The 17,525-nt window shown below is 45.5% G+C and overlaps 2 long non-coding RNA genes across 14 annotated transcripts in view; one reads left to right on the top strand and one right to left on the bottom strand.

The window, feature by feature from the left end:
* The window catches only part of LOC108190370 (uncharacterized), a 124,126-nt gene extending 110,079 nt beyond the window's left edge, over nucleotides 1-14,047 (top strand). For 12 of the 13 annotated variants that reach the window (XR_015477221.1, XR_015477210.1, XR_015477208.1 and 9 more), the window contains one exon: nucleotides 10,793-13,157. This is a non-coding gene — a long non-coding RNA (uncharacterized LOC108190370). Of the gene's footprint in view, nucleotides 1-10,792 lie in introns of all 13 variants that reach the window. The other variant, XR_015477209.1, reaches the window with a different exon arrangement.
* Nucleotides 1-17,525, bottom strand: part of LOC147847018 (uncharacterized) — a 919,394-nt gene that overhangs the window by 560,279 nt on the left and 341,590 nt on the right. The window lies entirely within an intron of this gene.

The following is a 17,525-nucleotide window of genomic DNA, read 5'->3' on the forward strand; positions in this document are numbered from 1 at the left end:
CTGGCTGGTCAGGTGGCCGTACGTGCGCTGATTAATCTGATAGCTGATGTGCTCTTTATGGGCCGTACGTGCGCTTATTAATCTGAAAGCTGATGTGCTGTCCTGATCGGCTGGTTGGCCTGGGGTGCTCTGATTGGTCAGGAGGCAGCTGTGTGCACTGGCTGGTCAAGTGCCTCAAACCGTGCCCTTGCAACGCAGGTGACGCAACCTAACCATGCGCCCTGCTGCCTTGTTGCAGAAATAGAAACGATGTCTAAAATCGAAATGTCATGCATGGCGTCATCGCGATGCTTAGCGCAAAAACCCCTTTTAACGCCGAAAAAAAGGTCGCTTTTACTGCGTTCCGCGGCGCCGTATCGTGCAAATTTACTGGTCAGTTGGACCCAAAGCAGGTGATGCAACTTAACCATGCGCCCTGCTGCGTTGTTGCCGAAATAGAAGCTGCGTCTAAAAATAGAAATGTCACGCATGGCGTCAAGACGATGCTTAGCGCGAAAACCCCTTTTAACTCCGAAAAAATATCGCTTTTATGGCGTGCTGCGGCGCCGTATCGTGCAAATTTACTGGTCAGTTGGACCCAAAGCAGGTGATGCAACCTAACCATGCGCCCTGCTGCGTTGTCGCCGAAAAAGTTAGGACGCAGTGCCAGGGTGCTCTGATCGGTCAGGTTGCCTTGTGTGCTCTGACTGGTCAGTTGGACCCTGGGTCCTCTGGCTGGTCAGGTGGCCGTACGTGCGCTGATTAATCTGATAGCTGATGTGCTCTTTATGGGCCGTACGTGCGCTTATTAATCTGAAAGCTGATGTGCTGTCCTGATCGGCTGGTTGGCCTGGGGTGCTCTGATTGGTCAGGAGGCAGCTGTGTGCACTGGCTGGTCAAGTGCCTCAAACCGTGCCCTTGCAACGCAGGTGACGCAACCTAACCATGCGCCCTGCTGCCTTGTTGCAGAAATAGAAACGATGTCTAAAATCGAAATGTCATGCATGGCGTCATCGCGATGCTTAGCGCAAAAACCCCTTTTAACTCCGAAAAAAAGGTCGCTTTTACTGCGTTCCGCGGCGCCGTATCGTGCAAATTTACTGGTCAGTTGGACCCAAAGCAGGTGATGCAACTTAACCATGCGCCCTGCTGCGTTGTTGCCGAAATAGAAGCTGCGTCTAAAAATAGAAATGTCACGCATGGCGTCAAGACGATGCTTAGCGCGAAAACCCCTTTTAACTCCGAAAAAATATCGCTTTTATGGCGTGCCGCGGCGCCGTATCGTGCAAATTTACTGGTCAGTTGGACCCAAAGCAGGTGATGCAACCTAACCATGCGCCCTGCTGCGTTGTCGCCGAAAAAGTTAGGACGCAGTGCCAGGGTGCTCTGATCGGTCAGGTTGCCTTGTGTGCTCTGACTGGTCAGTTGGACCCTGGGTCCTCTGGCTGGTCAGGTGGCCGTACGTGCGCTGATTAATCTGATAGCTGATGTGCTCTTTATGGGCCGTACGTGCGCTTATTAATCTGAAAGCTGATGTGCTGTCCTGATCGGCTGGTTGGCCTGGGGTGCTCTGATTGGTCAGGAGGCAGCTGTGTGCACTGGCTGGTCAAGTGCCTCAAACCGTGCCCTTGCAACGCAGGTGACGCAACCTAACCATGCGCCCTGCTGCCTTGTTGCAGAAATAGAAACGATGTCTAAAATCGAAATGTCATGCATGGCGTCATCGCGATGCTTAGCGCAAAAACCCCTTTTAACTCTGAAAAAAAGGTCGCTTTTACTGCGTTCCGCGGCGCCGTATCGTGCAAATTTACTGGTCAGTTGGACCCAAAGCAGGTGATGCAACTTAACCATGCGCCCTGCTGCGTTGTTGCCGAAATAGAAGCTGCGTCTAAAAATAGAAATGTCACGCATGGCGTCAAGACGATGCTTAGCGCGAAAACCCCTTTTAACTCCGAAAAAATATCGCTTTTATGGCGTGCCGCGGCGCCGTATCGTGCAAATTTACTGGTCAGTTGGACCCAAAGCAGGTGATGCAACCTAACCATGCGCCCTGCTGCGTTGTCGCCGAAAAAGTTAGGACGCAGTGCCAGGGTGCTCTGATCGGTCAGGTTGCCTTGTGTGCTCTGACTGGTCAGTTGGACCCTGGGTCCTCTGGCTGGTCAGGTGGCCGTACGTGCGCTGATTAATCTGATAGCTGATGTGCTCTTTATGGGCCGTACGTGCGCTTATTAATCTGAAAGCTGATGTGCTGTCCTGATCGGCTGGTTGGCCTGGGGTGCTCTGATTGGTCAGGAGGCAGCTGTGTGCACTGGCTGGTCAAGTGCCTCAAACCGTGCCCTTGCAACGCAGGTGACGCAACCTAACCATGCGCCCTGCTGCCTTGTTGCAGAAATAGAAACGATGTCTAAAATCGAAATGTCATGCATGGCGTCATCGCGATGCTTAGCGCAAAAACCCCTTTTAACTCCGAAAAAAAGGTCGCTTTTACTGCGTTCCGCGGCGCCGTATCGTGCAAATTTACTGGTCAGTTGGACCCAAAGCAGGTGATGCAACTTAACCATGCGCCCTGCTGCGTTGTTGCCGAAATAGAAGCTGCGTCTAAAAATAGAAATGTCACGCATGGCGTCAAGACGATGCTTAGCGCGAAAACCCCTTTTAACTCCGAAAAAATATCGCTTTTATGGCGTGCCGCGGCGCCGTATCGTGCAAAGTTACTGGTCAGTTGGACCCAAAGCAGGTGATGCAACCTAACCATGCGCCCTGCTGCGTTGTCGCCGAAAAAGTTAGGACGCAGTGCCAGGGTGCTCTGATCGGTCAGGTTGCCTTGTGTGCTCTGACTGGTCAGTTGGACCCTGGGTCCTCTGGCTGGTCAGGTGGCCGTACGTGCGCTGATTAATCTGATAGCTGATGTGCTCTTTATGGGCCGTACGTGCGCTTATTAATCTGAAAGCTGATGTGCTGTCCTGATCGGCTGGTTGGCCTGGGGTGCTCTGATTGGTCAGGAGGCAGCTGTGTGCACTGGCTGGTCAAGTGCCTCAAACCGTGCCCTTGCAACGCAGGTGACGCAACCTAACCATGCGCCCTGCTGCCTTGTTGCAGAAATAGAAACGATGTCTAAAATCGAAGTGTCATGCATGGCGTCATCGCGATGCTTAGCGCAAAAACCCCTTTTAACTCCGAAAAAAAGGTCGCTTTTACTGCGTTCCGCGGCGCCGTATCGTGCAAATTTACTGGTCAGTTGGACCCAAAGCAGGTGATGCAACTTAACCATGCGCCCTGCTGCGTTGTTGCCGAAATAGAAGCTGCGTCTAAAAATAGAAGTGTCACGCATGGCGTCAAGACGATGCTTAGCGCGAAAACCCCTTTTAACTCCGAAAAAATATCGCTTTTATGGCGTGCCGCGGCGCCGTATCGTGCAAATTTACTGGTCAGTTGGACCCAAAGCAGGTGATGCAACCTAACCATGCGCCCTGCTGCGTTGTCGCCGAAAAAGTTAGGACGCAGTGCCAGGGTGCTCTGATCGGTCAGGTTGCCTTGTGTGCTCTGACTGGTCAGTTGGACCCTGGGTCCTCTGGCTGGTCAGGTGGCCGTACGTGCGCTGATTAATCTGATAGCTGATGTGCTCTTTATGGGCCGTACGTGCGCTTATTAATCTGAAAGCTGATGTGCTGTCCTGATCGGCTGGTTGGCCTGGGGTGCTCTGATTGGTCAGGAGGCAGCTGTGTGCACTGGCTGGTCAAGTGCCTCAAACCGTGCCCTTGCAACGCAGGTGACGCAACCTAACCATGCGCCCTGCTGCCTTGTTGCAGAAATAGAAACGATGTCTAAAATTGAAATGTCATGCATGGCGTCATCGCGATGCTTAGCGCAAAAACCCCTTTTAACTCCGAAAAAAAGGTCGCTTTTACTGCCTTCCGCGGCGCCGTATCGTGCAAATTTACTGGTCAGTCGGACCCAAAGCAGGTGATGCAACTTAACCATGCGCCCTGCTGCGTTGTTGCCGAAATAGAAGCTGCGTCTAAAAATAGAAATGTCACGCATGGCGTCAAGACGATGCTTAGCGCGAAAACCCCTTTTAACTCCGAAAAAATATCGCTTTTATGGCGTGCCGCGGCGCCGTATCGTGCAAATTTACTGGTCAGTTGGACCCAAAGCAGGTGATGCAACCTAACCATGCGCCCTGCTGCGTTGTCGCCGAAAAAGTTAGGACGCAGTGCCAGGGTGCTCTGATCGGTCAGGTTGCCTTGTGTTCTCTGACTGGTCAGTTGGACCCTGGGTCCTCTGGCTGGTCAGGTGGCCGTACGTGCGCTGATTAATCTGATAGCTGATGTGCTCTTTATGGGCCGTACGTGCGCTTATTAATCTGAAAGCTGATGTGCTGTCCTGATCGGCTGGTTGGCCTGGGGTGCTCTGATTGGTCAGGAGGCAGCTGTGTGCACTGGCTGGTCAAGTGCCTCAAACCGTGCCCTTGCAACGCAGGTGACGCAACCTAACCATGCGCCCTGCTGCCTTGTTGCAGAAATAGAAACGATGTCTAAAATCGAAATGTCATGCATGGCGTCATCGCGATGCTTAGCGCAAAAACCCCTTTTAACTCCGAAAAAAAGGTCGCTTTTACTGCGTTCCGCGGCGCCGTATCGTGCAAATTTACTGGTCAGTTGGACCCAAAGCAGGTGATGCAACTTAACCATGCGCCCTGCTGCGTTGTTGCCGAAATAGAAGCTGCGTCTAAAAATAGAAATGTCACGCATGGCGTCAAGACGATGCTTAGCGCGAAAACCCCTTTTAACTCCGAAAAAATATCGCTTTAATGGCGTGCCGCGGCGCCGTATCGTGCAAATTTACTGGTCAGTTGGACCCAAAGCAGGTGATGCAACCTAACCATGCGCCCTGCTGCGTTGTCGCCGAAAAAGTTAGGACGCAGTGCCAGGGTGCTCTGATCGGTCAGGTTGCCTTGTGTGCTCTGACTGGTCAGTTGGACCCTGGGTCCTCTGGCTGGTCAGGTGGCCGTACGTGCGCTGATTAATCTGATAGCTGATGTGCTCTTTATGGGCCGTACGTGCGCTTATTAATCTGAAAGCTGATGTGCTGTCCTGATCGGCTGGTTGGCCTGGGGTGCTCTGATTGGTCAGGAGGCAGCTGTGTGCACTGGCTGGTCAAGTGCCTCAAACCGTGCCCTTGCAACGCAGGTGACGCAACCTAACCATGCGCCCTGCTGCCTTGTTGCAGAAATAGAAACGATGTCTAAAATCGAAATGTCATGCATGGCGTCATCGCGATGCTTAGCGCAAAAACCCCTTTTAACTCCGAAAAAAAGGTCGCTTTTACTGCGTTCCGCGGCGCCGTATCGTGCAAATTTACTGGTCAGTTGGACCCAAAGCAGGTGATGCAACTTAACCATGCGCCCTGCTGCGTTGTTGCCGAAATAGAAGCTGCGTCTAAAAATAGAAATGTCACGCATGGCGTCAAGACGATGCTTAGCGCGAAAACCCCTTTTAACTCCGAAAAAATATCGCTTTTATGGCGTGCCGCGGCGCCGTATCGTGCAAATTTACTGGTCAGTTGGACCCAAAGCAGGTGATGCAACCTAACCATGCGCCCTGCTGCGTTGTCGCCGAAAAAGTTAGGACGCAGTGCCAGGGTGCTCTGATCGGTCAGGTTGCCTTGTGTGCTCTGACTGGTCAGTTGGACCCTGGGTCCTCTGGCTGGTCAGGTGGCCGTACGTGCGCTGATTAATCTGATAGCTGATGTGCTCTTTATGGGCCGTACGTGCGCTTATTAATCTGAAAGCTGATGTGCTGTCCTGATCGGCTGGTTGGCCTGGGGTGCTCTGATTGGTCAGGAGGCAGCTGTGTGCACTGGCTGGTCAAGTGCCTCAAACCGTGCCCTTGCAACGCAGGTGACGCAACCTAACCATGCGCCCTGCTGCCTTGTTGCAGAAATAGAAACGATGTCTAAAATCGAAATGTCATGCATGGCGTCATCGCGATGCTTAGCGCAAAAACCCCTTTTAACTCCGAAAAAAAGGTCGCTTTTACTGCGTTCCGCGGCGCCGTATCGTGCAAATTTACTGGTCAGTTGGACCCAAAGCAGGTGATGCAACTTAACCATGCGCCCTGCTGCGTTGTTGCCGAAATAGAAGCTGCGTCTAAAAATAGAAATGTCACGCATGGTGTCAAGACGATGCTTAGCGCGAAAACCCCTTTTAACTCCGAAAAAATATCGCTTTTATGGCGTGCCGCGGCGCCGTATCGTGCAAATTTACTGGTCAGTTGGACCCAAAGCAGGTGATGCAACCTAACCATGCGCCCTGCTGCGTTGTCGCCGAAAAAGTTAGGACGCAGTGCCAGGGTGCTCTGATCGGTCAGGTTGCCTTGTGTGCTCTGACTGGTCAGTTGGACCCTGGGTCCTCTGGCTGGTCAGGTGGCCGTACGTGCGCTGAATAATCTGATAGCTGATGTGCTCTTTATGGGCCGTACGTGCGCTTATTAATCTGAAAGCTGATGTGCTGTCCTGATCGGCTGGTTGGCCTGGGGTGCTCTGATTGGTCAGGAGGCAGCTGTGTGCACTGGCTGGTCAAGTGCCTCAAACCGTGCCCTTGCAACGCAGGTGACGCAACCTAACCATGCGCCCTGCTGCCTTGTTGCAGAAATAGAAACGATGTCTAAAATCGAAATGTCATGCATGGCGTCATCGCGATGCTTAGCGCAAAAACCCCTTTTAACGCCGAAAAAAAGGTCGCTTTTACTGCGTTCCGCGGCGCCGTATCGTGCAAATTTACTGGTCAGTTGGACCCAAAGCAGGTGATGCAACTTAACCATGCGCCCTGCTGCGTTGTTGCCGACATAGAAGCTGCGTCTAAAAATAGAAATGTCACGCATGGCGTCAAGACGATGCTTAGCGCGAAAACCCCTTTTAACTCCGAAAAAATATCGCTTTTATGGCGTGCCGCGGCGCCGTATCGTGCAAATTTACTGGTCAGTTGGACCCAAAGCAGGTGATGCAACCTAACCATGCGCCCTGCTGCGTTGTCGCCGAAAAAGTTAGGACGCAGTGCCAGGGTGCTCTGATCGGTCAGGTTGCCTTGTGTGCTCTGACTGGTCAGTTGGACCCTGGGTCCTCTGGCTGGTCAGGTGGCCGTACGTGCGCTGATTAATCTGATAGCTGATGTGCTCTTTATGGGCCGTACGTGCGCTTATTAATCTGAAAGCTGATGTGCTGTCCTGATCGGCTGGTTGGCCTGGGGTGCTCTGATTGGTCAGGAGGCAGCTGTGTGCACTGGCTGGTCAAGTGCCTCAAACCGTGCCCTTGCAACGCAGGTGACGCAACCTAACCATGCGCCCTGCTGCCTTGTTGCAGAAATAGAAACGATGTCTAAAATCGAAATGTCATGCATGGCGTCATCGCGATGCTTAGCGCAAAAACCCCTTTTAACTCCGAAAAAAAGGTCGCTTTTACTGCGTTCCGCGGCGCCGTATCGTGCAAATTTACTGGTCAGTTGGACCCAAAGCAGGTGATGCAACTTAACCATGCGCCCTGCTGCGTTGTTGCCGAAATAGAAGCTGCGTCTAAAAATAGAAATGTCACGCATGGCGTCAAGACGATGCTTAGCGCGAAAACCCCTTTTAACTCCGAAAAAATATCGCTTTTATGGCGTGCCGCGGCGCCGTATCGTGCAAATTTACTGGTCAGTTGGACCCAAAGCAGGTGATGCAACCTAACCATGCGCCCTGCTGCGTTGTCGCCGAAAAAGTTAGGACGCAGTGCCAGGGTGCTCTGATCGGTCAGGTTGCCTTGTGTGCTCTGACTGGTCAGTTGGACCCTGGGTCCTCTGGCTGGTCAGGTGGCCGTACGTGCGCTGATTAATCTGATAGCTGATGTGCTCTTTATGGGCCGTACGTGCGCTTATTAATCTGAAAGCTGATGTGCTGTCCTGATCGGCTGGTTGGCCTGGGGTGCTCTGATTGGTCAGGAGGCAGCTGTGTGCACTGGCTGGTCAAGTGCCTCAAACCGTGCCCTTGCAACGCAGGTGACGCAACCTAACCATGCGCCCTGCTGCCTTGTTGCAGAAATAGAAACGATGTCTAAAATCGAAATGTCATGCATGGCGTCATCGCGATGCTTAGCGCAAAAACCCCTTTTAACTCCGAAAAAAAGGTCGCTTTTACTGCGTTCCGCGGCGCCGTATCGTGCAAATTTACTGGTCAGTTGGACCCAAAGCAGGTGATGCAACTTAACCATGCGCCCTGCTGCGTTGTTGCCGAAATAGAAGCTGCGTCTAAAAATAGAAATGTCACGCATGGCGTCAAGACGATGCTTAGCGCGAAAACCCCTTTTAACTCCGAAAAAATATCGCTTTTATGGCGTGCCGCGGCGCCGTATCGTGCAAAGTTACTGGTCAGTTGGACCCAAAGCAGGTGATGCAACCTAACCATGCGCCCTGCTGCGTTGTCGCCGAAAAAGTTAGGACGCAGTGCCAGGGTGCTCTGATCGGTCAGGTTGCCTTGTGTGCTCTGACTGGTCAGTTGGACCCTGGGTCCTCTGGCTGGTCAGGTGGCCGTACGTGCGCTGATTAATCTGATAGCTGATGTGCTCTTTATGGGCCGTACGTGCGCTTATTAATCTGAAAGCTGATGTGCTGTCCTGATCGGCTGGTTGGCCTGGGGTGCTCTGATTGGTCAGGAGGCAGCTGTGTGCACTGGCTGGTCAAGTGCCTCAAACCGTGCCCTTGCAACGCAGGTGACGCAACCTAACCATGCGCCCTGCTGCCTTGTTGCAGAAATAGAAACGATGTCTAAAATCGAAATGTCATGCATGGCGTCATCGCGATGCTTAGCGCAAAAACCCCTTTTAACTCCGAAAAAAAGGTCGCTTTTACTGCGTTCCGCGGCGCCGTATCGTGCAAATTTACTGGTCAGTTGGACCCAAAGCAGGTGATGCAACTTAACCATGCGCCCTGCTGCGTTGTTGCCGAAATAGAAGCTGCGTCTAAAAATAGAAATGTCACGCATGGCGTCAAGACGATGCTTAGCACGAAAACCCCTTTTAACTCCGAAAAAATATCGCTTTTATGGCGTGCCGCGGCGCCGTATCGTGCAAATTTACTGGTCAGTTGGACCCAAAGCAGGTGATGCAACCTAACCATGCGCCCTGCTGCGTTGTCGCCGAAAAAGTTAGGACGCAGTGCCAGGGTGCTCTGATCGGTCAGGTTGCCTTGTGTGCTCTGACTGGTCAGTTGGACCCTGGGTCCTCTGGCTGGTCAGGTGGCCGTACGTGCGCTGATTAATCTGATAGCTGATGTGCTCTTTATGGGCCGTACGTGCGCTTATTAATCTGAAAGCTGATGTGCTGTCCTGATCGGCTGGTTGGCCTGGGGTGCTCTGATTGGTCAGGAGGCAGCTGTGTGCACTGGCTGGTCAAGTGCCTCAAACCGTGCCCTTGCAACGCAGGTGACGCAACCTAACCATGCGCCCTGCTGCCTTGTTGCAGAAATAGAAACGATGTCTAAAATCGAAATGTCATGCATGGCGTCATCGCGATGCTTAGCGCAAAAACCCCTTTTAACTCCGAAAAAAAGGTCGCTTTTACTGCGTTCCGCGGCGCCGTATCGTGCAAATTTACTGGTCAGTTGGACCCAAAGCAGGTGATGCAACTTAACCATGCGCCCTGCTGCGTTGTTGCCGAAATAGAAGCTGCGTCTAAAAATAGAAATGTCACGCATGGCGTCAAGATGATGCTTAGCGCGAAAACCCCTTTTAACTCCGAAAAAATATCGCTTTTATGGCGTGCCGCGGCGCCGTATCGTGCAAATTTACTGGTCAGTTGGACCCAAAGCAGGTGATGCAACCTAACCATGCGCCCTGCTGCGTTGTCGCCGAAAAAGTTAGGACGCAGTGCCAGGGTGCTCTGATCGGTCAGGTTGCCTTGTGTGCTCTGACTGGTCAGTTGGACCCTGGGTCCTCTAGCTGGTCAGGTGGCCGTACGTGCGCTGATTAATCTGATAGCTGATGTGCTCTTTATGGGCCGTACGTGCGCTTATTAATCTGAAAGCTGATGTGCTGTCCTGATCGGCTGGTTGGCCTGGGGTGCTCTGATTGGTCAGGAGGCAGCTGTGTGCACTGGCTGGTCAAGTGCCTCAAACCGTGCCCTTGCAACGCAGGTGACGCAACCTAACCATGCGCCCTGCTGCCTTGTTGCAGAAATAGAAACGATGTCTAAAATCGAAATGTCATGCATGGCGTCATCGCGATGCTTAGCGCAAAAACCCCTTTTAACTCCGAAAAAAAGGTCGCTTTTACTGCGTTCCGCGGCGCCGTATCGTGCAAATTTACTGGTCAGTTGGACCCAAAGCAGGTGATGCAACTTAACCATGCGCCCTGCTGCGTTGTTGCCGAAATAGAAGCTGCGTCTAAAAATAGAAATGTCACGCATGGCGTCAAGACGATGCTTAGCGCGAAAACCCCTTTTAACTCCGAAAAAATATCGCTTTTATTGCGTGCCGCGGCGCCATTTCGTGCAAAGTTAGGACGCAGTGCCAGGGTGCTCTGATCGGTCAGGTTCCCCTGTGTGCTCTGACTGGTCAGTTGGACCCTGGGTCCTCTTGTTGGTCAGGTGGCCGTACATGTGCTGATTTTTTTAGGTAGCTGATGTGCTCTTAATGGGTTGAATGTGTGCTGATTTAGAAAGGAGTTTAGTGAAATGGTCAAGACTTTTAAACTAAATAGTAACTAAATAATAAAAGACCATTGTTAAGGTTAACAAGCTTTAATAAATACCATCACTTACTTTCTTTTTTCTATTTTTTTTTCTCTAGGCTGAACATCAGTTTCTAATTCATCTGGACAAAACCTTCATCTCCTCCCTGTGTGTCAGTCTTGGCTGACATTGTTGATTCAGATCAGTGGGTTTAGCTAGCGCTGTCAGGCTGTAGAGATGGAGGCTCAGAGTTTAAGATCAGCACTCCAGTGGGTCAATTCCAGTGCAGAAGGACCAGACTGCGAGTAGTCCAATGGAGATGTCTCTCTCCACTACTATGCAGTAGATGGACATTTCCTCAATGCAGAACTGGAGAGGCCATCAAGCTCCTCAGCTAGACAGATGATGGAATAACTTTAAAACCTGTAGAGCTCAGCCATTAACATGCCTCTATCTGCACTGTCACGTCAAATGACATTCAAGCTCACATTATTAGCATTTAACAGTGAATAAATCACTTGAGGTGATTATTGTCATAGTTTACCCTGTTGTTAGGCTGTGAGAATTAGAATCTGTTTCTAAAATAGAAATATCAGGTTGGTCTGGACAAAAACTTGCGCCGTTTTGATGTGTCAATGTTGTGTGGAGTCATCAGAGGACTGGCTGAGTATAAAAGTGTTTTGAACTAGGAGTGTAATACCTAGTTAAACCACTGGGTGTTAAACCTACCATGTAACAGTGCTGGTCATTTAACTAGTGAAATCCCTTGATGAAGATATTCTAATTCCATTCAAGACGTAAGACTTGTGTATCTGTGGCACTGCTCAGGTGTTAAGAGCCCATATGGCATACTGCTCCTCGTATAAACATTTAGCAGTGTTTAGTTTCAACTAAAGAGACGCATTATAAATAAGACGGTTCTCATTTTTATGAGAACATTATAGAGTTTACGTCAGAGACTTTTGAAGATCTTTGGTGCAGGTTACATTTCAAACAATCTGGCAAAATCATATCACTGTCACATATAAGTAAACAAAGTAGTAAACTTAGTCATCTTGCGATTTGTGAAGTTTTTTCTACAACTCAACCAGTTGAGCTCATGTGCATTAAAAAGAAAAGTGTCTTAAAGCGGGTGGGACATGTCAGATGCTAGAGAGAGTATATGATTGGTCAAGATTTGATGAGAAACCAGTATGAGTTGCCAGATATTGCTGGATGTGACAAACCTTTAGCTTTACATGTTTCTATCAGCCTATACCTTATGAACGTGAATATTGTCACTGTTTTGGAGCACACTGGCTCAGGGGTCCCCAAACCTTTCAGCCTACGACCCCTAAAATAACTACGACTAGGGCCAGACAGAATCTGTGGACATTTTTTTGCTGTTTCTGCACAGAATTTTGTTAAAAATCTGCGGATTTATGCGGAATGATTTTACAGAATATCATAACTAAAACCTTAATATATAAAATAAATAGTAATACCATTTTAACTGTTATTGAATGTTTACTATGCTAATTTTATTAGATCTGCTTTATTCGCAAGTCACTCATATATCTACTAAAAGATAGAAAATATGACTTTACAAACTGTATTGTAAATAAATCATTTTTCATTTTAGTCAATAATATTACTGTAATTATTTAAAAACAATAAATTTAAATTGACACATTTACGCAAGTAAATAAACAATCAATGGTGGGCTAAACATCTACAGAATTCAGCGCACAGATTCTGTGTGGGCCTACTCATGACCCCCACTGTTTTTCAGAGCTTGTTAGAAACTAATGTTGACACACACACACCCCAATGTGCCTATATAAACATGATCATTTTCACAACACAAATAAGTGCAATAACTATATCATTTTTGTAGTGATTTATTCAATTTAATATGACCCTCACCTTATGAGACGGGTCAGCACAACGTTTACAGCACAAGTCTATTGTTGGTTTAATTTTGGAGACCGCCTCTTTGAGATCATCCTCCATGTTCTGTCTGCATTTATGTTTAATGTATCTTAGGACCATAAAAGTGTTAAAGTTTAGTCTTGTGCCATGAAATCAATCTGTTGCAAATGATGCTAATGCTGTGGGGAGAATCTAACGTAAAACCCCATGGCTAAAAACTGATGGCTTTTTAGAAGATAGTTATTTCCAAAAATTAAATACATTTTAATAAACACATAAGTGACCTACTCTCATCGTCTCCACTTTGAATTTTCATCGGAACTTTAATGTTTTAAAGATTAAATGTTTGCATTGTGCAGGTTTTTTTAAACGTCCTTTGTTTGTATATTGTATGTTTTATTATCAATTGTGGTGTGAATGTTTGTTTTTACAAACCCAATTTGTAAGTTTCTTTGTTTTTTAGACATTCAAACAATCTATACATGAGTATAGTAATAATAGACTATTACAATAAAAAAATACAAAAATAAAATAATGAAATAAATAAATTAAAAAAAAATTTTTTTGATTTATTTTTGCCCCTTTTTGTCTTTATTAAGTGGATAGGACAGTATTACAGACAGAAAGCGAATTGGGAGAGAGAGGGGGGGTAGGGACGGGAAATGTCCTCGAGATGGAATTAAAAGTTGAGATGCCCTGAAGTGCTGCTGCACCATATGTCAGCGTGCTAACCACAAGGCTATTGCGCCGACTTAATTTGTTTTAATCTAATCCTCTTCAATTTAACTATTTCTTGCTGAATTTATGTTTTTAAAAAATCCAGATTTGATAGAAATTTTTTATTTTTATATTTTTAATAGGGAGAATCTGATTTTCTCCACTTTCAAATGTTTCATTACATCTCTCAATAGATGTATATATGTAGGAGCAGTTTTCTGTTTCCAGTTTCATAATGTTAACCTTCGTGCTTGTAGACAGCTAAAAACAGACAGTTGGGCTTATATTTTGTTCTGTACTATCTCCAAATCAATGATGGCAAGAACTGCTATACAGGATCTGGATCTATCAGTTTTTGATCATCTTACTGGGAAAATATTTTTCTAACATTCTCAGTTTAGGCAGCTCCAAAACAAGCCAGTGATGGCGGTTCTAGACCACACCGATTACATGCACAGGCCACTTCTGGAAATATCTTACTAAATTTTTGTTTGGACCAATGTAAAAAATGTACTGATTTAAATTGTATGAGGCCCTGCGCATATCGATAATCTGTGTAAAGCTCCCTTTGCTCATCTGTGATTTCAACACCTAAATCTTCCTCCAGGAGAATTTTTAGGTATTCTAATGATAGTCTGATAATATTTTTTCTTCATGAGAAAGTCTTATTTGTGTTATTTCAGCTAGAATAAAAGCAGTTATTAATTTTTAAAAACCCATTTTAGGGTCAATATTATTAGCCCCTTTAAGCTATATTTTTGTTCGATAGTCTACAGAACAAACTATCGTTATATAATAACTTGCCTAATTACCCTAACCTGCCTACTAGTTAACCTAATTAACCTAGTTAAGCCTTTAAATGTCACTTTAAGCTGTATAGAAGTGTTTTAAAGAATATCTAGTCAAATATTATTTACTGTCATCATGACACAGATAAAATAAATCAGTTATTAGAGATGAGTTATTAAAACTGTTATTATTAAAAATGTGTTGAAAAACCTCCGTTAAACAGAAATAAGGAAAAAATAAACATATGTATATGAGAAATACCTCCCTTTTTATTAGGGTCACACACATAGAAGGTAAAACTTTCCTTATAAATCACCCATGTCTTGAGGTAGTTCATTATAAGTGTCTAAGAAGATGCCCAAAATCTTTACAAGTATTGAACCAGAGACAAGATGCATGTCACTGATGAAAAAATGACGGATGTTTACTGTATGATGACCGAAATGGCCTTAAACACCCAGCAGTACAAGATGTCAACATGATGTCAGATTGACGGTTTACCCCAATGTCGTGGATGTTGCATTTTGTTTGGAAATGTTGTTTGGGTCGACATCAGAATCCAACGTCAATGTCCAACCTAAAATCAACCAAATATCAATGTTCAACCTAAAATCAACCAAATATCAATGTTCAACCTAAAATCAACCAAATATCAATGTCTAATGATGTTACAGCTTGACATTGTGTGGATGTGGCCACTATGACATCAGATGTTGGATTTTGGTTGCCATACTTGACGAATAAACGTCAGTATATGATGTTGGTTTAGTATGTTGGCTTGTCAAATAATGACATCAAAATACATTGATTTTAGTTTGCATCATCTAAATAACGTTGTCCTTAGCAACTGTCTAGTCATTGAGTTTTGGTCACCTGACATCACAACCTAAATCTAACTTAATATTAACATTGGCGTTGCGTGCCTGCTGGGCAATAACTAAATGCACTACAGAATGTTTGTTCACACACATCCACAAATTACATGCAACTGCATCAGCTTTTCACAGCGTAATACTCACTACTTTTGAAAGGTCTACCTTTTACTCATACTTTGTAGTGCAAGTATCTGTTGTAAATATCACTCATTTTAGGCAAATAGTGGAACTTTTACTTGAGTCTGATTTTCCAGTATTCTGAACAGTGGTGGAAAGGAGTAATGCAGCAGTTATTTATCATTTTGAGCGCTTGTATCAGTTGATAGTTACATTGTGGTGATTAAATGTAACCATGGTTATTTCAAATGTAATGTGTGAGCTGCATTTTAAAATGGGATCGGAAAAGGGAATTTATTCTTGTTACTTTTGTGTCTTTATTTTTAATAGAAAAATGTTTAGACTTACACCAGATTAATCAATCTTTTTCTTTTGTATGATACCATATATTGAACAGGCACACTGCTACTTTTTTTACTGTCCTGTATACTTTTAGAAGGAACTGCTGACAAGAGGGAGGTAGTAGAATAAGAATAAATGGTAACACTTTACAATAAGGTTCATTAGTTAATGCATTTACTAATATGAACTAATCATAAACAACACATGTACAGCATTTATTAATCATAATTAAACATTTACTTATGGTGCATTAACTAATGTTAACAAGCATGGACTTGGATGTTAATAATGCATTAGTTAATGAAAATACTGTAGTTCATTGTTAGTTCATGTTAACTCAAGTTAACTAACATGAACAAATACAGTAGTAAATGTATTGTTCATTGTTTGTTCATGTTAGTAAATGCATTAATTAACATTAACTAATGAACCTTATTGTAAAGTGTGACCGAATAAATATAGTGTGGGGGCTCTTGACTGCTCTAGACTGCTGTTTAATACAAAGTCTAGACATGTCACATGGAGCATGATGCTTGTAGAAGTTGTGAAAAATATTAAAGATGCACGTAATTGTTCAGTTCTGGTATCCAGAGAAGGGTTGCAGAAAGAGGAAGTATGTCAGGGGTACAATTAAGAGCCAAAGGACTGCAGAACCACTGATAAGTGACGTTAAACCAATACTCCACCTGTTATATCAGTTGTGTACAGGGCTTTACATTAACACCCACCAAGTGCGGGTAGATTTCAGCTCTGGCGGGTTAGACAGACAGAGTTCGACAATAAGCATGGCCCAAAATTCGAGCAAATGTGATGTTAGAATCGAGAAACAGCATGACTGACAAAAATAACTGTTCGCACAAGCAAAACAGCAAAAAAAAAGTAGGTAAATACCGAACGAGAGGATAATCACTCGCGCGCGCACAGCTGATGTGATGCGTGCGACTGATAAAAAGCGTGCACGCTCCCGTTTACTTCTGCGAATCCCATGCCTAGAGGAAGTGCAACTGGTGCGACCTGTTCCCTTTAAAATAGACTGGACGCGATGAACGAGGGATGATCTTGCACTCACAGGCCTGCTGCTTTCCAGAGCTCAAGATTTAGAAAAAAAAAAAAAAAAAAAACTTTTGTAAGCAGAAGCAATCACTGCTTTCATTTTAATTATTCTCTGAACAGATTAACAGGCCTATATTAACCGTGTGCATGTGATCATCCTTTCATCATCACACGGTGTGTTTCACCTGCATTCTTTTGCTTACTGTTATTTTTGTTAATATGGTTTAATCATATTTTTTACAAAATCATTGCTTTAATGGGAGATTACTCCCCGTTTAAGTGCAGTTAACTGCTGATCTGGGACTTTTAGCCAGGACAGATAACTCTGCATAATTTAGATACATGACAATACTTCCTTTGTAAATTGAATTTTTTTTAATAGAAAAGTTTTGTTGAATTAAAAGTGCACCTATAAAGCTATATTTTCTTTGTTTTGACACATTAAAAATGTGTGGCTAAGAAATACTCATTTGGTGCAGTCAGAGATAAATTTGGTAAATCCTTAATTTTGAGCCCTAAAAAGTCATGTGAAATAAAAACTGATTACAATGTGACAACCCATTTGCTCGTGCACACCGAGCAAGCTAATACACAATACACACAAGGTAAATGAATGAGTAGGCATGTTGTAGACATAACACAACATCTAAATCAAGTCATTTTAGCAATTCAAAGTCAAATTTATGCATATAAAATATATTTTCCCCAAAAAAAAAAAAAAAGTGTGGCTAGTGAAAATGGCGAGTGGCTAGTAATGTTGGAAATCTACTCGCCACAGTGGCTGGTGATCAAAAAAGTTTGTGTCAAGCCCTGGTTGTGTATATATATATATATATGCTGGAGTCAGGAAATGTAAGTTAGTTGCGAACCTCTTGATTGTAATTCTTGTGGGTGCATTGGCGTAATGTAACTTAGAGCTCTGTCATCGAATTATTCATTATTATCAAATAAATCACTAATAAATCACTAATCTGCTCTCACTTCTGCACATTTATGTGCCCTCCAGAAACTTGCGTTCTGTCAATGAACGTCGCCTCGTGGTTCCAT

The sequence above is a fragment of the Danio rerio genome, chromosome 1 (genome assembly GCF_052040795.2).
Source record: "Danio rerio strain M-AB ecotype USA chromosome 1, GRCz13ab, whole genome shotgun sequence".
In the NCBI taxonomy this organism is placed as follows: Eukaryota; Metazoa; Chordata; class Actinopteri; order Cypriniformes; family Danionidae; genus Danio; species Danio rerio.